Source organism: Motacilla alba, chromosome 11, assembly GCF_015832195.1.
Source record: "Motacilla alba alba isolate MOTALB_02 chromosome 11, Motacilla_alba_V1.0_pri, whole genome shotgun sequence".
NCBI lineage: Eukaryota > Metazoa > Chordata > Aves > Passeriformes > Motacillidae > Motacilla > Motacilla alba.
In genome coordinates, this window is record NC_052026.1 from 19390041 (window position 1) to 19411944 (window position 21904).

General features: G+C 51.2%; 1 protein-coding gene across 3 annotated transcripts in view; it reads left to right on the forward strand.

Moving 5' to 3' along the window:
• The window catches only part of ZNF469 (zinc finger protein 469), a 194073-nt gene that overhangs the window by 97316 nt on the left and 74853 nt on the right, over positions 1–21904 (forward strand). For all 3 annotated transcript variants that reach the window (XM_038147748.1, XM_038147749.1, XM_038147750.1), the window contains one exon: positions 10449–10553. The gene's annotated coding sequence lies outside the window, so the exon portion shown is untranslated. The remainder of the gene's footprint in view (positions 1–10448; positions 10554–21904) is intronic.

Consider the following 21904-nt stretch of genomic DNA (forward strand, 5'->3'; position numbering starts at 1 on the left):
TCCCACAAACACCCTCCCCCTCATCAGGGACCCCTCAGGATCCGAGGAGGTGCCGAAATTCCTCATTAACAGGGAGCAGGGGACTGTGCTGCAGCCCAAGGGGGCAGGAATTCCTGCCACTGCTTTGTGCCCTGCTAATGATTTAAATGGCAATTAGCCAGGCCAGTGCTGTGTCCACGGCCAGGATCACAAAGCCAAGGCGTGGAGATGAATTGGTATTTGCCGTGGAAATGAGGAATTTGGAAGGTTTGTGTGAGGAAGAGCTGCTTTCCCTTCTCATCACCTGCCCTGCTGCTGTGTTGATTTAGTGCTGCTCTCCTCCTTTTTTCCAAAATCCCCTTCCCACTTCCCTTTTGGGAACATTCTCTTCCACTTGTTCCGTGTTGTCCTCCAGGGTCTCAGCACTGCAGCCCTGGGTTTAAAGGGTTTGGGTGGAAACAGAGTCAGGTCTCACTTTTCAGCAGAAAATGGGGTTTGTGCCCAGTGGTGTCGTTGTGGGATGTGGAGGTGCCAGGCAGAAATTCCTGGCGCAGGAATTAGGCTGAGGCAGGTCCTGTAGGCCCAGCCTTCTGCCCAGGCTTGTCCTGCTGAGCACACTCAGGATTTCTGCAGGGAGCAGAAAGCTCCAGCAGCATTCCTGGGATGCCATCCGGGAGGGATGTGCGAAGGGCAGAGCCTCTGTGTTTGCCCAGGTTGTGGCAGTGGGAACAACGCAACAAATTCCTTTAAAAAATGGGATTCTGGAGGGGTAAAACGTGCAGCTGGAGCCCCTTCCAGATGTGTGAGGGGGAGAGGCATGCAAATGCCTTAAAAGACCATTTAAATACCATTTAAATAGCATTTAAACACCATTAAATGCCATTTAAATTCCTTTTATTCCCCAGTGCTGGGCTTCACCCCAAAAGACCCTTTAACACTTCCACCCAGATGTGTTTGGGTGCTGATGGGTCCCCACTCATCTGCTTTAAAAGCCAAAACTCGCTCACAGCTGCTTGAAAAATCAAGGACGTTTTGCAGCAGGAATAATAACCTTGAAGGAAGGAATCCCTGGTGGGTTTTCCCAAACTTTGCTGCTTAATGAACCAACTGATTGAGCCTGTGGGGTTGAAATAATCCTTCCAAGGACCTTGGAGCCGTCCCATTAAGTCAGGGGAAAGATTTTACAGCACAATTTTTGTTAATGAACCCAGACTTTGTTGTCAGAGGGAGAATTGGGGCTTTCTCTGAACCGACTTCAGGCGCAGGTGAAGAAATTTAATTTCTTGCCCTGCATTTTCAGCTGACACCTCATCATCAGTAAAAGCTGTAATGTTTCTTTCTCTTCTTTCCTTATGGACTGAGGGACAATGGAGAGGTTTGTAGGAGGAAAATCCCCCGAGTCCTGTTTAATGCAAAGATAACTCCTCCTCCAGCTCAGGAAATCCCTCAGCTGCTGACTTTTTTAGGCTGGGAGAGAAAAAAAAAAATCACAGTGTGTTTATGGTATTCTTAAACCCTTCCTTAAAATCTGCCTTTGGCCACTTCCAGGGACAAAAATCTGAGCAGGATGGACCTTGGAAAGTCATTATCACCCTTGGTGTCGTCAGGGGGCTGCTGTGTGTAATTAATGCTGTGGAAGTGTTGAGGGATGGCTGCACAGAGGGGGCTTTGTTGTCATCATCCTCACCCTGCTTTTCTTCCCACCTTTCCTCGGCTGCTCCCTGGCTTTTCCTCTGGCTGTGGTTCCTCCAGCCTTTCTCCAGAGGTCAGTCTTGGCTGGCTTTTGTGGGTTTGCTCTCCCACCTTGCACTCCTGAGGGTGGAATTTCTTCCCCTCCACCGGATACCTGAGCAGGGGCAGCTCCATCGTGGAGCACAGCAAATCTTCCCCACGTTTCCACGTTTCCTATCTGTGTGCCCTTTAATGCTGCTGATCCTCTCCCAAATCCAAGGAAAGGGAATTCAGTGGATAATTTTATGTGGAAGGAACTGGCTCATATCAGGGACCCCACAGGTCTGAGTGGGGACAGAGCGCTGATGAGATTTGAGCTCCCCGAAAATTCAAAAGCTCTGGATCCGCTTCAACCCTTGGAATACCTGCAGATCTGCTTCACTCCTCACCAGAGATCCCTCTCAAAATACAAATTAGGGTCTGAGTTCAAAATCCTTCCCTCGTTGTGAAAGCCAAAGACAAAACTCCCCTTTCCTTTGGTGGGAGCAGGATCCCCAGCCCTGCCAAAGCCTGTTTGACCTCGGAGAAGCCAGGGAATGAGGAAAGCTGCTCCACAGTGACCCAGACAGGCTGTGGGTGAAGCCAGTGAGGAGAGAGCCCCTCGGGAGGAGGCAGCATCATCCTCATTCCCACCAAAGCCATTTGGCTCCCGGTTGCCAAAGCAGTGCCAAGCCCCAGTGACCTTTCAGCCTCCTCGCTGTGCTCCGAAGATTTACAGTGGAAAAAAGCTCCTTCTTGTGAGGGAATCTTGCTCCTTCCTCCCAGGAGAGCCTCCAGCCGTGGTGACTCAGCCCTTCAGCATCCCGGCTTCCCGGATCCCTCCGGCAGCAGCGGCTCCGGGAGAATCCTGAGCGAGCCCGGCTGATGTCACCTCCTGCTCTGGCTTCCCTCAGCTCTCCAAACCGCCCAGAGTTCACAGCTTTGATCTCAGCTCTCCGTCACCACTGCTGGCTCAGGCCCCGACTGGCTTCTCCTGGAATGATGACATTTTAAAAAGGCTTTGGAATGACAGAGGTCCCAAAGTCCCGGAGGAGGTGGAGGTGAAGCTTGCTGGAAGACAGGACCTGGCTTTCCAGAAGATCCAAGGCACTGCCTGCCTGGTTCAGCCAGAGCTGGAAACCACAGCCAGCATTTGGAATGGGAATTTTCACTTCCAAAAATTCTCTACAAGGTACCCTGCATGGCAAACCCTTGGAGGAGGAATTCTGGGCTTCTGGGAGAAGTGGAAAAATAAGTACACTGAAGCTGGGAAGCTCCAGCTTCTGGGAAGCTTCTACTACTGGGAAGCAGTACACTACTGCTCCTCAGTAAAAGAGGAGCTGGAAAACAAACTGGAAGACGGGTCTGAGTCCTGAAGGGGAATTCGGGACAGATTTCCAGGTGCTGATTTTAGTTAGGATGAACGGATTGCCAGGTGGCTGCCACGGACTGGATGGATCCCAGTGGGGACCAGTGCGCTGGGAATCAGGGAGGTGTTGATTATCTCTGGTTGCTCCATCCCAGAAGAGTTGTTGGGACCTTTCGGGTGGAAAGCTGCACCAGCAGAGCACGTGGGAGCAGAGGTGGGCTTTTCCTTCCCATCAAACCTCTCCTTGGTTTGTGCTGTGCCTGTTCAGCCCAGAGGAATCCCGGCACTGGAGGATGGGATTCTCTGGGCCCTGCTGTTAATGAGGCCACCGTGCTGGTCAGACCTCAGCCTGGAACATTATCCCAGACAAATCCCTCTCTCCCTCTGCCCTGACGGAGTGGACAGACCAGAGAAAGTCCTCCAGGCTCATTTTTTGGGATTCAAGTAGAGGTGGAGCAGGGCTGGTGCCAGAGATTGCACAACTCTGCCCGATTCAAACCAGCTCCAGACAGAGCCGTGGATGCCTGGTGAGGGCTCGTTAGGGATAATGAATAATTAGGTGTGAAATTTTCAGGAATGGCAACTCCAGGGCTGCAGAGGAGTGTGGGAATGAAGGGAGGAGTGGAGAGGAATCCCATTTAACCCCGGTTCAATCCGCAGGCTGGGTTTTCTGTAGGAAACTGGCAGTGCTGGCATAAGGAAAACAGGTGACCTGGGAAATGCTTGGATTTCCTTCCCTTCCCCTCCAGCTTTTCCCCAGCAGTGCTGATCTGCCAGCTCAGCTCCGAGGAGAAGAGTCACATCCAGCACTTCCAGCCAGGAACTGTAGCCCAAATCCCTGGGCTTTGCTAACAGCTCAGTGCTGTGTCACATTCTGGGCCACCCGTGAACCTCAGAGAAGTCCAAAATGCCAGGAAAGCTCCATGTCCAGCTCTTCCACAGGGATCCAGAGGTGGCCACAAGCTGCAGCTTGTGGTGGTCCCAGCTGTTGGGTTTGTGGTGGAGTCTCCCTCTCTGGAGATATCCCAGAGCTCTCTGGACACAGCCCAGTGCTCTGGGGTGTCCCAGCTGGAGCAGAGAGCTTGGACCAGATGACCCGGCGTGGTCCTTTCCAAACTGGCCCATCCTGGGGTGCTGTGGTATGGGTCGTGATGGTGGAGGTGTTTTCTGGGAAGGATGGAGACAGGCTGATCCAGGATAATCTTTCCATGGCTTTTAGCTGCTGTCATGGCTGGAAGGAGGGGGTGATCTGCATTGATATCTCAGCGGATACCTGGGAATTATCCCAACAATTCCCTCTACTCCAGATGTGATAAGAGATTTCAGACTGCTGCTTCCTAAACCAGCATCCAGCAAGGGATGCTGCTGCTCCATGGGGCTTCTTCCGTGGCTTTTGTCAGCCACAAGTTGAGGAAAAAACCCAAAAATTCCTCTTCATTGGAAATCTCCCCAGTCTCCAAATTATTTTTGTTGCCTGCACTCATCAGATAACTGCAGGGGTCAAAGAGGTTCCACATTTTGTTGTTGTTTTTGAGTTTTGGGACTTTTTTCCCTACAATTTATGGAGTCCCTAAAGCCAGTGCATTCGAAATTGCTGAGCGAGGGAATTGTTTAGGGCAGCTCCTTGGAGGGACTCTTGTTGTACGTGGAAAATGTGTTGATTTGGGCAGGTGCCAACCAGGAAATTCCAAGAAGCTGGAGATGAGATGGCCCCATTACAAACAGTTTAACCAACCTCAGATGTCCCTTTGCTATCGGAATAGGGAGCACATGGTCTTGGAAATAATGAGATAATTAACAGAAATGCACAGAAATTAAACCCTCTGGCTGCCTCTGGGAAACACTGAATCCAGTGGTTCCACCTGAAATCTCCCAGGTGCCCCGTTTGCCCTGGAATGGGCATTTTCCCTGCCAAGATCCGAGGTTGGGTTTTGCATCTCGTGTGTGTGTCACACTTGAATCCTGCACTTTCCTCCTGAGGAAGGGCTGCATGAGAGGCTGAGGCAAAACAGGGATGGTCTGAGGCACAAGAAGTTGGCAGGAGGAGGGATGTGGTTGGAAAAAGTGGGAGAGACAAGTGTCCATCCAAGGAGAGCTGCACTTCCCTCTTCTCTTGCCTGACCCCTGTCCTGCTGCCTCATTCCTGGAGCCTAAAAGCCATGGGAAGAAGGAATTAAGGCAGGAAAGTCTCAGGAAGACTCACAGCCCTCAAAGCAGGGAGCCTGGAGTTGGGTTTTCCATCTCTCCTCTGGTATTCCAGGAGCCGTGACCCCATTTAAGGAGCAGACTGCTGGGAGCTCTCGTGGGTTGTAAAGCAATCAGGTCACTTGTCCCCATGCCAAAAATGCACCCAGGAGCCCCACTCTGGCCATCCAGCTGTGGGAATGTTGTCCCAGTTTTCCATTCTTGTGTCTGGGCTTCCATTCCTGGGGCTGGGATCAACACGTGGATGCTGGACAAGTGTGTGTTCCTGTTAGAGGGAGGCGGAGGGAGAGCAGTGTCCAAAGGGGTGCCTTCAAAGCCATGAGGATTGGGAAAGGTCTTTTGCCACCTTCCGTGGTGGTGGGAAGGATTGTCAGGGATGAGGGATGTCCCCGATCCATAGCTTGATGCCGAGGCTTTGGGGTGGGATTTTCTGGGGTCTGGAGGGGATTCCTACAGCATTCTGCACTTCAGGATCTCCACCCTTGGAGTGTCCATCAGTCTTGGAGCATGGATTGGGAGCACTGCATCCCCTGAGCCTGGGAGGGAGCAGTGAGCTGTGCATTCGACATCTTCAGCCCTTTCCTCATGGAGCTCCAGCATCACTGTTCAACCTCGAGCATTTTGGGGAGTTTGAAGCCATTTTTAGCTGCCAGAGAGAGAGAAATTCCAGGAGGTTGGAGTGGCATTCCCGACACAATGGGAACTTTTCTTAGCAATTTTCCACTGTGCTGCAAATGGCAAAGATCATGGATATATTTGCATGTCTCAGACTGTCCTGGGGAGTAAACTTTCCCTGCGTTGGGGTAATCATTTTCACATCACAATAATTTCAGCGTTGGGAGCGGATAAAAAATCTCCAGCTGAGGAGAGATCTTTGTTCTTACCTGGTGTTCAACCTCAGAAAAAGAAACAGGTTCAGGAACTTGATCTGGGCAGGATCAAGAGGAGGCGGCAGGTGAGCACCGAGGTTGATTGCACTGCTCAGCCCCACGTGCATTCCTGGCTGGAGTGACAATCAGGACGTTTTTTGCTCTGGGATAAGTCAGGATTGGACCAGACCTAGGCTTGGCTCTGTGCAGGACGTGCAGTTCTTGACAGCCTGAAAGCAATTACCCAAGAAGACAAAGCAGCACCACTGGGAGTTGTTGCAGCTTCCAGGACCATTGGATCAGGCTCTCCTTGACTCTGGGCCCTGGCCCTGTTGGGGTTTCCCCCCCAGTTTGAGATTCTGCCCAGTGCTTGCTGCAGGGGCAGTTGTGGGGTCTGGATGGAGCTGCCACGGGCGTCTTCCCCGCCGTGGGATCTGGCTGAGGGCAGGATGGAGGCTCAGAGGGTTCTGCCTCTCCTTGTCTTCACAGGAGGTGGGGTTTGCTCCTTCTCCCAGGGAACAAGGGATTTGTGAAGGTGCTCAAGCTCCAGGATGAGCTTCCTTGGGCATGTAAAGTGAACAAGAGTCATTTTAGATTGGATATTGGGAAGGAATCCTTCCCTGGAGGGTGGACAGGCCCTGGCACAGGGTGCCCAGGAAAGCTGTGGCTGCCCCTGGATCCCTGAAAGTGCCCAAGGCCAGGCTGGATGGAGCTTGAAGCACCCTGGGCAAGTGGAAGGTGTTCCTGCCCATGGATCAGAGTTGGAACAAGATGATCTTGTCTACCCAAACCATTCCATGGTTCCACAATTCAATGGAGACCAGGTGCTGCCGGAATAAGACACCTCCCTGCACTCTGCCCTGCTGGTCCCAGAATCCCTGATGCACAAGCCCAAGGGAACAGACACATTCCCAACAGAGGGAAGGTGGGAATGGGGCTGGGGCTGCAGAGCAGCTGTTTGTCCATTCCCAGAAAAGTCCTTCACGTTCATCACATCTGGACAGCAAATGGGCCCTCCTGGGGGAGCCCAGGTTTGACCTTTGCTCCTCTTGTCAAGGAACAAATCGAAGACAAACGTGGAACATTTGCTCTGGGAACCTCCTGTCAGCGCCACGGAGAGGTCGGGAGGCAGCGTGGCTGTCCTGCTCCTGCCACGGATTTATGGGAGTGTGGATGGAAATGCACGGCCTGGAGTCCATTCCCTGTGTTTGGCTGAGGCTGGGGAAGGCAGAGCCTCTCTCTGAAGCAGGGGAGTTGAGGATGTTGTTGTTTTAGATCCGTGATTTTTGGTGTTAATGGAGCACTGCGAGTCCCACCCCATGCCAGGACAACGTTGGAAGGATGTTGAAGGACCACGCTCCTTCATGGCATGGTCACCACTGGGATCTGCCAGGGGTCCTTGAGTTGCTGAGATGATGGAGATTGATCAAATTGAACAATTAATGGTATTTATTAAATAATTGGGTGCTTTACCCTCCTTTTGCCTTGCACCCACGGGGCTGATGCTGAGTTCCGTGCAGACTCTTGCATAGGCAAGGCCTGGATCCAGCATTTTCTTTGGATTATGCATTTGGACCAGCCAGTTTCACTTTTTTGGGTTGATCCGTGGCTTTCTTCCAGTTCCCATCAGACAGCCCTGGGGGCCTTTCCTTTTGTGCCAAAAAATGGAGCTTTGACAGTCAACCAAAGCAGCCCCATCCCTCCATCCCGTGTCACTCATGGAAAACCAAGGAATGTCTCTCCCCTTCTTGTTATTATTTGCGACATGACTCTGGTTTAGAGCACAAAGCCTGGTCTGCATCCTGCTGCTCCAGTGCTGTCCCAGATTTTGGCAGCAGGTCTGGTCAGACGGGTTTAGTTAGGCCAGACTCAGTGGCAGGTCCCCGGGATGCCCAGTCCCTGCCTCCTTCCCTCCTTTCTTTGGTCATCAATGAAGCCATTGAGAGAACCTTCAATAAACAAACAACAAAAAAGCATTTTTGGGCAGACAGTGGGATGGAAAATGACTCATAGGAAAACAGGGATAAAGTCCACTCTAGGATTAGGCATTCCATGTGTCGGGTTTCTGCCGGGGCTCCAGGAATGCTGTGGTTTTTCTCTCAGGGTGATGCCAGCGTGGAATGATGTCACTGTGGAGTATTTGGTCAGGAGGAGCTGATGGGGTCTGGTGGTTGCTCACAAGTATAGGTCTTTCAGCTTTTGGAAAATCCGTGGCCAGTGCTTTTTGGGAGGCTCCAGGCAATTATTGCCATCAGTGTTTCCAGCCTGGCTGGAGTCATGCTTGCTCTCCTCCTGCATTTTTGTAGGACCTACTTTTTTCCTTTGGGATTGGGTGCAAACTGGGCAGGATCCTTTGTGTGGGTTTAGTCCTACCAAAGGATGGATCCAGTCCTGGAGGATGCAGTCCTGGAGGATCGGGCAGGATATTAATGGGAATGAAGAGGAAAATCCTTAAGGGATGGAGGAAAAGCAGGAGAAATATCCTGCACAGTTAAAGTTGGGGACCCAGTGGGGGGTGATCAACAAAAAAGCTTTGGGAGGAGAAACCTGAATCCCTTAACCCTTGATCCTCCTCTGTGAATTTTAATGGGAAAAGGGACAATTCCAGGAACACTTGCTCTTGTTCCAGAGACTCTTCTGCAGAGCTAAGGAGATTCCTGAGGGGAATGGTGCCCAGTTTCCCTTTCCTTGCATCCCGTGATCCATGTTTTCAGCACCACAGTCCCTAAACCCACTCCTGTATCCATTTTTTTAGGAGGTGCTTCCTTCCTATAAGTTATGTGAACTGATCATTAGAAAGGGGGAATTAAAAAACCCTCTTACAGTTCAGTTTCCAGCCTCTGTGTGCAAAAATTTCTCCATTGTGATGATCCTAACTCTAGGAATTATAATTCCCTGATCCATTAGGTGGTTTGATCACTTCTCCCTCCCTGGCTGATGCCTCATGTAAAATACAGATGTAAACCCACTGAATGTATTTGTAAAATTCATAAATGAATTATTGGAGAATCCTGGAATGGTTTGGGATGGAAAGGACCTCAAATCTCATCCCATCCCACCCCCTGCTATAGGAAGGGACAATTTTCACTATCCTGGTTGCACAATTGTTGCTGTTAACACATAAATGTGGGTTGGTGGGAAAAGGAGGGGAGATCCACCAGCTGGGTTCATTTCCAGAGGCTCCCAGTGCTGGGATGAGCCGCTGCATTTCCGGGATGGGGCAGCAGGAATATTCCAGGTGGTGCAGGAATATTCCAGGTGGCCCAAGGACAGCATCAGCTGGGAAAAGCCCTTCTGGCCACATCCCATCATGGGAATGGCATGTGCCATTCCTTCCATCCAGTTACTCTTCATGGGCTCTCTGACCTGGAAAAAAACTCCCGGAGAAGCCGGGATTCCAGCCTGTCCAGCCCCCAGCAGGGAGTGATGAGGCTCCAGGGCAAGGGGCAGACGTGTGGGGGAAGCCAACCTGCCATTCCCATGGATGTTTTTTAGCGGATTAAGGAGGGAATGATCGCTCTCCAGGCCTGTCTCAAGGTTGAGGAATTACCTGGAGGGCCTGCTGGAGTCCACTTTTGGATGACTGGAGATTTTTTCCGATCTGCAGTGACAGGAGGCGAGTCCAGCGGGCTGGAAACGGCCCCGGAGCTGTCAGAGGAACGATGGCAGCTCCATGGAAAGCTGATCCATGGCTGGCTGCGCCGGGAGCTGGGAACAGGGACATCCATGGGGACAGGGGACACCCAGCCCGTGCCTCAAACTTGGCCTCCACCACTTGGGTTTGGAGAGGAACGGAGGGAGAGGAGGAATTAGTGTAAATTCCTGCATTTCCTGAGGTTCAGTGTGGCCTGGTCTCTGGGAAATGCCCACGTGTAGCACAGGGAAGATGGTTTGGAGTGGGACCATTTGGGTCTCCACCCCTTAGGTCGCCCCAATGAGGAGGAACCTCTCCTCCCACGGGCCTGGCTGGCACCTGGAACGATGGGAAACGTTTGGGGAAAGAACTGGAATGTGGGGGGCTCTGAGGAGCCCTAATTCCATCCACAGCATCATCCCAGGTGTGTGACTCCCTGCGAAAGCCTTCCCAGCCCCATTCCTGGAGGACAGGGATCAGTTCCACTGTCACAAGGGATTTTTGCTCTGCCTTGCAGCCGTTTCTCCTCACGTTCCTCAGGTGCTTTGCCTTGTTGCTGTCCCATTGCTGATATCCCTGGACAGAGAGAAAAGTGGGGAAACAGAGGAGCAGCAACACAGATCTTCCTGTTTGCTAAAAAAAAATAAATGGCTTAATGTTTTTTTTTTAATTTATCCCAAAGGTGTCCAGGGGCAGATGAGGGGCTGGGACTGGAGCAGGAGCCTGGATTAACACTGAGGCCTAGACAGCTCTGATCCCCACTGGAACGTGGATCCAGCTGAGGAAGGTAAGGAACATCTTGCTATTTCTGGATTGGTGAATCAAATAACACAGTGGAGAAAGTTTTCCATGTTATGGACTTTGCTTGTGAGGTCTGGGTTGCTGCCAGCCCCGCTGGCTGCTCCCTGATCCCTGCACCCGTGAGGATTGAGCCATCCTTTCCCAATGGATCTGTAGGGTTGTGTGTTCTTAGGATGTGGTGCCTTTTATAGGGTGAGCCCAAATTATCCTGCGCCTTCCCAAACAATTCCTCTGTAGGAACCCGTGGATTTCAGCACTAAAATCCCACATTTGGGAAGCAGGGAATATCTCAGGTGGAATCTTGGCCATTGAGGGTGGATGTGTGACTCTGTTTCCTGGTTTTCCTGGGTGTTCTGGGAAAGAGCCAAGCTCCAGGTCCCGTGCGTGGGACACTCTCTGTGGTTTTGGGTGGAAGGATGTGTTTGCAGCCCAAAATCTGACCTAATTTTTCCTTGTGCTGTATCATTCCCAACCCAGCATCCCAGACTGCCTGGTTTCCAAATCCAGGATTTTATGGCAGTTCTTTCCTGCAGGAAAATTAAACCTGGGGGGGAAACAAAATCATTTTAGAAGCTGAGCAACACTGAGCAACCTCCAGGTAAGGGGCGCTCCTCCTCAAGGCGTGCCAGGGGAGGTTTAGGTTGGATTTCAGGGACAATCTCTGCCTGGAAAGGGTTGTCCAACCCTGGCAGTGGTAGAATCCCCATCCCTGAAGGGATTTGAGAAGCGTGTGGATGTGGCACTTGGGGACACGGTCAGTGGTGGCCTTGGAACACTGAGGGAATGATGGGTTGGACTCAATCTTAGAGGGCTGTTCCAATTAAAATGATTCCATGATTATAAGAAAACATGGGAGAGAGATGGCGATTAATGAAAAATCCTGTGCTGTGCAGAGGTTTTGGAGCTGGGCAGGTCTTGTGGGCAGCCCTGAAAAACCCCAATCCCGGGATGTGTTTGGGAACAGGCAACAAAGGCCATGAAAAAGAACCGTTTCCCTTTCCAGCTCCTCGGGAGTTGGAACCCGTGTGGAAAAAGATGTTGTGAGTTACTGGTGATGAATGAGCCTCTAACAGCCCCATTAATCAACGCTAATCATCGGGGTTGTTTGGGGAGCGGGAATTCGTCCATGCCGGGGTTGATTCCTGCATGGAGCAAACGCCTTGAAGGGGATCTGCTCTGGAGTTGGACAGGAGTCCTGTGCCTGATGTTTGCTTGACCGTCTGGTGACTCAGGAAAATCGGGAGGGCCCAGCAGAGCTTTTGCTGGCATGGGGAGCTCCGAGGAATCCTTCCAAAAGCGGCTCCAGAGGCGGATTCACATCCCCGTTGGTTCTTGGGGGGATTTTTCCCAGGATTTCTAGGTCTGGTTTTGATTTCTCTACTTCTGCTGAGTGTGTGCATTGGCATCTGGGCATCTCTGTGGTGTAGAGCTGTGATTCCAAGAGGGTGATTTATTCCAAGTGGTTGTTCCATGAAAATCCTCTCTCCAGAGGCTCCACAGCAATTTTGTGTCACTCCCGCTCCTAAATCCCTGTAAAGGATCTTTGCTGCTCCAGGAAAATCCCTCTCCTGCTTTGCAAAACGTAGGTGTGACAGAAAAGATCATTCCAAAGGTTTTACCCGGCTTTATTCCTATAAAACCAGTGAAATTCCCCATCCAGGAGACTGGGGAGGGATGCAAGGTCAAAAGCACTTGGTGAATTCCCATTTTATGGTCCCACAAGTTTCAGGAACAATTTCCACGTGCAGAACTCCCATCAAGCCCAGTGTAAGGATCCCACCATGCCACTTAGAGACTTCCAGGGTACTGGATTTATGGAAAAGCTGGACTTTTTGTGCCCTTTTTGCACAGATTTCCTTGTGCCAGCAAAAGGAATGGGAAACTCCTTAGCGAGCCCTGATCCCTGGATCATCTGTTCTGAAAACAGAGCTGGAGAGGAAGGAAAACAGGAGGAGGAGGATAAAAAGTTATATCCCAGGTTTTACCACAGGGAAAAGGTTGAGGAGGTCGCTGGAGTGGCTGAGCCACCGGGAATCTCAATTTTAGGGAAGCAGCAGCCCAGGAGCTGCTCTTGGCTAAGGACGGTTCCACCAACCACAATCCACATCAACATTTTTTATGGTGGAATTGGGATTATGGTGCAGAAAAATAAGGAATCAGGGAAGAAAAATGCCCATAAAGTGCCGTTGGAAATCCCCATTCCCTTCCCAGCCCTGCCTCCATCCCGGTGAAAGAGCCTTTATGGACCTGGTGTGTCAGCAAAGGCTCGGGTTTGGGTTTTTCCCTTTGTCTCAGCGCTCCAGGGACCTTTGTGCCGTGAAATTCCCGAGGTTTATTTGCTCTCCTGAAGAGCTGATAGCTGGATATATCCCCAAAATCAACACTTTGGATTGTGCTGTTTGTTTAATGACCTTCCCTCACTTCGGAGTGATTAAGTCCGTCTGCGGCCGGGTGTTTTGCTTAGCGTTAAATTCCCGTTATTTTGGGAAGTTCATTTCCACACTGCGTCCTCCCAGTTGCCTTCCTGTAAGTGAGGAGGGTGGCTTTGGATCCAGGTTTTCCTCCCCTCCTCCCTGGATTGCAATTTTCCCTTCCTGGCTTGCGAGCAGCTTCCAAATTCTGCCTCTCAGAGCGCGAAAATCCACGCTGGACTGGGAGGCTTTCTCCTGGAAAGCTCCAAATCTTCTCCTGCCATGGGAAAGATGCTCCAAACCTTCATCCCCTCATGGCATCGGGATATCCCACAATCCAGTCCCTTGCAGAACCTCCCAGGATGGGTGTGGGCACCAAGGTTCAAGGACCTCGTGTACTCTGTCCGTCTGTCCCGACAAACGATGGCTCCAGAGGTGACATTCGGGATCCAGGGGTGGGATTTTCCCAGTGCGGGATCCAGTGGAGGCTGAATTCAGGGAGGGACAGCAGGACTGAGCCCTGCCACAGCAGCCCTGCTCCACCTGGAGGTGAAAGCCAACTCCAGCAGAGCTCGGGGCCAGCTGGGATTTGTGGGGCAGCAGCTCATCCCAAAAATCCCAAAGGGGAGAGATCTCCCTGGTGGGGTTATACTGAGGGAAAGAATCAATCCTGGAAAAGCAGAGGGATGGGAAAGTGTGAGGAGCTGCTCTGCTGCTCTCCAGGCTCCATCCCAATCCCTGCTCCTTCTGCAGGAGACTGCTGAGCTCCAGCTGTGGGGACAGGAATTAGGGATCTCCCCTGGCTGGAATTAGGGATCTCCCCTGGCTGGAATTAGGGATCTCTCCTGGCTGGAATTAGGGATCTTTCCTGCTAAACTTAGGGATCTCCTGTGGTTGGACTTAGGGATCTCTCCTGGTTGGAATTAGAGATCTCCCCTGACTGGAATTAGGGATGTTTCCTGCTGGAATTAGGGATCTCTCCTGACTGGAATTAGGGATCTCCTGTGGTTGGAATTAGGGATCTCCCCTGACTGGAATTAGGGGTCTCTCCTGACTGGAATTAGGGATCTCTCCTGGCTGGAATTAGGGATCTCTCCTGGCTGGAATTAGGGATCTCCCCTCCCAGGGCACAGATTCCCTTTGGATGTAGGGGGCTGAATTTTCCTTCTCCTGCTCTGCAGCTCTGTCTGAGCTGTTCCTTCCCTGGGCACTCCAGAGCTGCCTCCTGCTAAAATGTTCCCCTTTTGGAGCATTTATCCTAAATATCCCTAAGGAACCCATCCTGAATATCTGATATTCACCCTTCAACCTTCTCACAGCTCTTGGGTGATTTGTAGAATCCTCATTTTTCCTTTCAGAGCAATTTGCGGGCATGAAGTCACCCAGATTAACTGGAATTACAATTCCAAGGGCTCGGGATTTCAGGGAAAGTTGGGACTTTTGTTTGAGGTGCTTTTTGGGATAACAGCCCCCTGTTAGCTCCAAAACCCAGCAGTGGATGAGCCTGGGATTTGATCTGCAGAATCATGGAATGGTTTGGGTTGGAAGTTGGTTAAAATTGATTTATTCCAATTCCACCTTCCACTAGGCCATGTTGCTCCTGCAATCAAAAACAAAACAAAACAAAACAAAAAACAAACCAAAAAAAACCAAAATAAAAGACAAAAAAAAAAAACCAAAATAAAAACAAACAAAAAAAAAAAACCAACAAAAAAAACAAGCCTCTGCTCTCTCTGGAGATATTTTACCTTTAAATATTTCTCAGGGAAATTAATCCTGAATTTATGTGGAAAAACACCCAAAAATGGAGTCATGTATCCTGCAAGACTTCCAGGAAATTAGCACAAGTGAATTACCCCAAACAGAATTACCCTGCCCAGAGCACATGTGCTCGGGGGAGGGTTTGGAAATCAGCAGAGAAGGCTTGGAGGCTTTTTTTTTTTCCGTTTGGAAATTTAATGGATCTCATCATTTTGCACAGCCCTATCAGAAATAGGAAAGAGCCTGCCTTGTCCAATTAGGAATTAGAAGGAGAGAGGCAACAGGGAGAAAGATTTCTATTTATATTTAAAAAAATAAGACAAAGAAAAGTGAACTTGTTCTTGAGCTCCATGAAATCCTGCTGGATTGGGAATTGTCTCCTGATGAGTTGGGAATTCTCTCCTACACAGAAGTATTTGCTGGCGCCAAAAAAAATGTTGGGAGTTTGTTGCCAAAAATGAATTTAAAATGCACCAAGGTGAGGATGGAGGGAAAACCAGGGGGAATGAGGTGGTGATGGGGGCAGCTCTTCCAGAATCCAGGCACACATTCCCCAAATGTGGGATATTTGGGATATTGAAGTATTCACTGCTGCCTCAGGAAGCAGGAAATTCCCCCTGCCATGGGGGAAGCACAAAGTTCAGCGGGACAAAGAGGGAGGATGGAAGAGGTTTGGGAAATGCCCTTGATCCTGGGGGATGGAGCAGCCTGTGGGTGATGATTGGTCATCCCAAGGGCGCAGCTCTGGGGCAGGGATGTCCCATGGATCAGGGAAACCTGGTCCAGCTGGTGGGGCTGGAGGTGCCAGCGGCAGCTCCAAAGCCCAGCCCAGAGCTCCTCCCAAGCAATGCTTTGGATCGTGGTAAAAATCCCAGAGCTGGCTCTGGACGGGCTCAGCCTTTGGAGGTTCTGAGCTGTGTTTTCCAGCTGGGCTCCAATTCTTCCTGCTGGAATGTGCCTGTGCTGTCCCTGCCGTGTCCTGCTGGCTCTGAGGAGGGGAGGGAAGGAAAGGGCAAAGCCCTCCTGCATCAGGTGCATGGAAAACAGATCCCTGTTCTGCTGGCAGCCACAGCACAGCCCTGGGATGGCAATCCTGGGATGGCAATCTGGAATGGCAATCCTGGAATAGAAATCCTGGAGTAACAATCCTGGAATGGCAATCTGGAATGTCAATCCTGGGATGACAGCCCTGGAATGGCAGTCCTGGAGTGGCAATCCTGGGATGGCAGCCCTGGAATGGCAGTCCTGGAATGGCAATCCTGGGATGGCAGCCCTGGAATAACAGTCCTGGAATGGCAGTCCTGGAATGGCAATCCTGGAGTTACAATCCTGGAATAACAATCCTGGGATGGCAGCCCTGGAATGGCAATCCTGGAGTAACAATCCTGGAATGTCAGTCCTGGAATAGAAATCCTGGAATGGCAATCCTGGAGTAACAATCCTGGGATGGCAGCCCTGGAATGGCAGTCCTGGAATGGCAATCCTGGAGTAACAATCCTGGAATAACAATCCTGGGATGGCAGCCCTGGAATGGCAATCCTGGAGTAACAATCCTGGAATGGCAGCCCTGGAATAACAATCTGGAATGGCAGTCCTAGAATAACAGTCCTGGCATGGCAGCCCTGGGATGGCAGCCCTGGAATGGCAATCCTGGAATGGCAGTCCTGGAATGGCAGTTTTGGGATGGCAGCAGGGAACATGCAGGGAGGGAGGGTGGCTGTGCTGGTGGGGAGGGAGGTGTAGGATCTGCCTTTTCCATGGGGTTCAGCTCCTCCAGCTGCTCAGATTCTGCTCTCCAGTGCAGGGAAACTTTTCAGGGAGACATCAGGATAAAAGGGAATGGCTTCCCACTGGTGATGGGGTTTTGGGAAGGAATTCCTCCCTGTGAGGGCAGGCAGGCCCTGGCACAGGTGCCCAGAGCAGCTGGGGCTGCCCCTGGATCCCTGGCAGTGCCCAAGCCCAGGCTGGGACAGTGGAAGGTGTCCCTGCCCGTGGCCTTTCCATGAATCCTGTGAGCCAGCACAATCTCTTGGGTACCCTGCTGCTGGCACATCCTGCTGGGGTACAGGGTGCCCGTGCCCTGCTGGTTTGGTCACCCCAGGCACCATTTGTGGCTGTCCCCTGCGGAATTCCTGCTGCTTTTTGGCTGTGCCCTCCCATCCCAGGGCACTCCGGGCTGGGAGCTGCTCCCTCCAAAGCCGTCCCGGCTGGGGCCAGGGCAGGGGTTGGTCCCTGTGCCAGGGCTGTGGCTGCTGCCCGGTGACATCTGTCAGCTCCACCACGCAGGCACCACCCGTGACAGCTGAGGGAGCAGCAGCTCCCAACTCCTGGAATGTTTTTTCTCCCTGTCAAGTTCACGGCGAGGCCAATGCTCTCCAGAGGGGATTTTTTTTGTTGCTGTCACAGTGGGGAATTCTCTGGCTCAGCCTCTCTTCGCTCCCAGTGGAAGCTCCTTGGCAGGTGAAGCGTGGATTCACCTGCCTCACCTCAGGCAGCTGAGGCAGATGCCAAACCTGAGCTGATCATCCCAGAATAACCACGGAAAGGCGCCTGGAATGTCCTAAAACAGGTGACTGTGGCATCTGGGTGAGCACCAGGAGTCCCCAGGACATGAGGCAGGAGAGGATGCCAATTCCAGGCTCTCCTGGATGTGTCTGAGCAGCCTCTGGGTGCCCAGGGGAGGGACAGGACTCAGTGCAGGGGTCCCTGCAGGGGCACAGGACTTCACTGGGGCCTCCTTAAAATTCCCAAGGGAAATCCCTCTGGATGAGGCAGGAGTGTTTCCCTGTCTCATTTTGCTGCTCCAGCACCATCCCAGTGAAGCTCCCAGCACTCGGAATGAGCTGCTCCAGGACTTTGGACAGGCAGTTTTCTGCACCAAAATGTGGTCGTTTGGATATGAAAAAATTTTGGCTTCCACTGAATTATTGGAGTGCTGGATTGGATGTGGATTGGGACTAAAATTCCCCCCAGCGCCCTGTCCAGCCTTCTCCCCTCTCCCCTGAAGAAACCCCCTCCCAAACAAAGCTTTGTTATGTCTCATTGTCTTCTCTGGCGCTTGGAATTGTGAGTTTTTCCCATCCCTCTCTTTGGCATCGTTCCACGCTCTCCAAGGCTGTGTTGGTTTTGCAGTGATTCCCACTCTGGGACTTGACTCCAGGACCATGGGAAAGGCTCGGTGGCTGGGATGGGGCTGAGGAGAGGCACCTCTGGCCCTGCAGGGCTGGGCTGGCTGAGGAACACGCCGGAGGTGCTGCTGGGCTGCACCCACCAGGGAGCCTGGAAGGAATCCGAATTTTATTCCTCAGTGGCCGCTTTGTTGCGGCTCAGGTGTGGCCATGGGGCACTCGTGTCCTTCCCTTGGGGACAACACTCTGTGGGGCTGGGCTGGGCACTGGCCGTGTCCAAGAATTCCAGAGAATTATCTGCATTTCCAGCATTATCAGGTCATGGAATCATGGAAAGCTTGGGATGGGAGGGAGCTTCAAAGCTCGTCTGGTCCTGCATGGAGCAGGGACCCCTTCACCTGGGGCGGGTCACTGAGGGTGAACGTTCCCAGGGGAGCACCAAGCATTCCAGCCTGGGAATTGCAGTGCATGGAAAAGGTCCCAAGCAGAGCCCCAGCAGAGCTGTGGGGTGACATTTCCCGTGGGCCAGGAGACACCAGGGCAGCTTCCCCAGGAGAGGGGGGTTGGGAAAGCACCCCGCACCTTGCAGCCTTTTGTCCAGCTGGAAGTCTTCCCCTGGAGCTGGAATAAAGAGAGATTTTCCCCCAGAGAGAGCAAAATCCATGGGAATCCCAGCGTGATGCTGGTCCTGCTGTGCCTCCATCCCACTGGAACCTGCAGGGCTGCAACCCTGGACAAAACCAGGGCTTCTCCTTGACTCTGCCACTCCCTCTGCAGGTTATTCCCAATCCCGTGCAGTTTTTTTTCAGCAAATGACGTTTCCCAATCCCTGGATAAGATCTGCCTTGCCCTCAGCGGAGTCATTAATTCAATCTGTTGCAATAGCACTTTAATTGGGTTAAATTAGTGCACACCAGTCCCAGGAGCAGTGGAATAAAGCTCTTTATTGTGTGAGGATGCCGAGTGCTGGGCGGGATCCTGGTCCTTATCTCTTATCTGTCTCCCAGTGCATCCTGTCTCCCCGTCATTCCCGGTGCCAGCATTCCAGCAATCCCCAGTCCAATGCCGTTAAATCCTCGTGGCTGTGGCTGGACTGCCAGAAAAAGCAGAGTTAAAATTAATCAGAGTTTAATATGAGCTCATAATCACAGTTGATCAGATTTAAATCAGAGTTTGACTGCTTGCGTTGTGCCAGGTGTGACGATGATATCCCGAATTCTGTGTGATGATGATATCCCGAATTCTGTGGGACGATGATATCCCGAATTCTCTGTGATGTCCCTTGTCCTTCATGCCCATGTCCCGCGTTCTCGTGTCCCCTGAGCTCTGCTCTTTGTGGGACCAAGCTGGGCTTTGTCAGGAGCGTCTGATCCATGGGAAAGCTGGCTCTGTGCACGGGGATGGATGAAGGGATTCGCTCAGGTGCTCTGCAGTGAGCAGGGAATCCAGACAGGATGATCCCAGCATGGATTGTCGCAGAGCCAGCTCTGCCTTGGAGAACACCACCAATCCCAAAGAAACCCCGGTGCTTTATTCCAGCTAAGCCAAGACACAGATTTAGACAAAATAATAAACGTCCAAATCCATTCTCCTGCTTCTTTTCCTTTAATGCATCGTGAAAGGTCTTTGAACACAATTCCAAGGCCTCTGAACAATCCCATATCCCCCCTCCTCCCGCTCTGATGCACCTGAGCTCCCCTCCAGGAGCCGCCTTGGCTTCGTTCCCAAAAACAAGGGCTGGGAACTCTTCCCTCTCATAACCTTCCCCTCCTCTTCCAGAGGATCCTTGCTCAGGCCCAGCATGGGATCCAGGCGTGCCCCCAGCTCTGCTCCTTGGTTCTTTCAGCGCCGGAATTCAGCTTTAAAAAACGCTTTGTCTGAGCGAGCCGGGTGTTTCTGGCTGCGCAGCTTCCAGAGGCTCATCCGTGGAAAACAGCAACGGGAAAAACAGATCCGGGAGGTTTTCAGTCATAAAACGCACACATAAAATGCCCTCGGTGAGCAGAGTTCACAGGCAGGACGTAGGCTCCCAAAACCATCCGGGCTTTCCTGGTTTTTGCAGGATAATAATGTTTTTCATGGATTATTGGGATAAGATTGAGAAACAAAGCCAAGAAAGAAAATACCTCCAGTCCTTTAAGATCCTGGCATCCCATCTTCCCGACATCCCAGGTCTCAGGAGAGCTGGAGCTCAGGCTTGGAGATGCCCAAAGCAAGGAAGAAGGGCAACCCTGAACGAGTTCTGGCTGCTCCCACACTGCAGATTGAAGGAATTGTGTGAGTGCCGGGAGGGAAGGAGGGAATTCCCAGCTGTCCTGGCATCCAATCCCCCCAGAGCAGCGCTAATTGCAGCTGCACTAACGAGCTTTTCCCAAGCACCGCATCCCGGCTCTCCCTCTCCTTCCCCCCATCCCATTCCCGCTTCCAGCATTGTTGTGTTTTCCTTGATTATCCAATGGCAATCCCTAATTAAGGAACGAGGTGCTGGAGCTCGTGGAGCACCCCTGGCTGTGGGGAGCTCCCGGGAATATCTGCCTTTGCCATCAGGCTCCGGGGTTGTTTATTTGCGGGAAGCACCAGCCGGAGACCTCTCGTTCCTCGCTTCCCATTTGTCTCAGTCAGGGAGCTTTTCCACACCTCGGCATTCCTGGCAACCAGGGAGTTCCCTCTGGAGCTTTCCTGCCGTTTTCCTGCCTCTCCACATCTTTGGAGGGAGGTTTCTGCCTCTCCTCCCACGCTGTCACCTCTGGGCGGGCACACGGGGGTGGCTCCAAGCCTCTGGATCCATCTGGTGCTCCAGCAGCAGTTCCTGTCCCACTGTTCCATCCCCAGCTCCAGGAAAAAGCAGGAAAGCAGGACAACATCTACCTGTGGATATTTTGATTGATAAGAGAGTTCAAACCCATTAATTCGTTGATTTTGGGGCAGATTTGGTTTAAATCTCATTTATGGCTCATTTTGGCTGCTGCCAAAGGGTGAATTATGGATTCCAGGACTTTCCCCCCATTTTTGGAGCCTCATAATGGGATTTGACATCCCCAGGCAGCTTTGGGGACAGCTTTGGTGGCTTTGGGCTGCCGTGGCAGGAAATAGAGGGAAAATCAGGATTAGATTCCATCAGCTCTGGGAAAAGGGGAACAAAAGCTTTTTTCCAGTTTGGAGTGCTGTATTTACAGGGGTGGGAAAGGATTTTCCATCTGTTCGCTGGGATTTGGTTGGTTTGGAATTTGCTGGGATTTCCATGTGTTTGCTGGGATTTGGTTGGTTTGGAATTTGCTGGGATTTCCATGTGTTTGCTGGGATTTGGCTGGTTTGGAATTTGCTGGGATTTCCATGTGTTTGCTGGGATTTTGTCTGCTGGAGTGCTGTTTGGTTGGATAGGATGTGGATTCAAGGCTTCATTCCCAGATCCTGCTCCTGTCCCACTTGGAGCCCACCCTGCCACAGCCTGGGGCTTCCCAGCTCCTCACATCCATGGGGCAGAGCCGGATTCCCGGGACGGATGGATGCATTTAAGGCTAGGAGGGAGCTCAAGGATCCGCTTAGCTCCAGCCGAGCTCAGCTTAAACTGCAGGATTCCTTGGGAATCCCAGGGGCTGCTCCAGCGGGTTTGGAAAGGGGGAATTTCATTTCATTTCATTTCATTTCATTTCATTTCATTTCATTTCATCGTTATTTAATTTGTTTCTGTTTTTTCTAAATTTTCTCTTATTTTAATTTTAATTTCAATTTCATTAATTTTAATTTTATTTGTATTTTTGTCTTTTTATTTTACTTATTTCCTTTATGCTTTTATTTCTATTTTATTTTTCATTTTGATTTTTTGTCTTACTCCTGATTTTAATTGTATTTTACTTTTTATTTCATCTTTTTATTCTTTTTCATTTAACTTTTATTTTTGTCTTTTTATTTTCTTCTTTTATATAATTTCTGTTTATTCCTTTTCATTTTCTTTCAGTAATTTTTATTTTTACTTTTTTTTAGTTTTGCTTTCTATTTCATTCTTCTTTTGATGCCATTTTTCTTTTAAATGTATT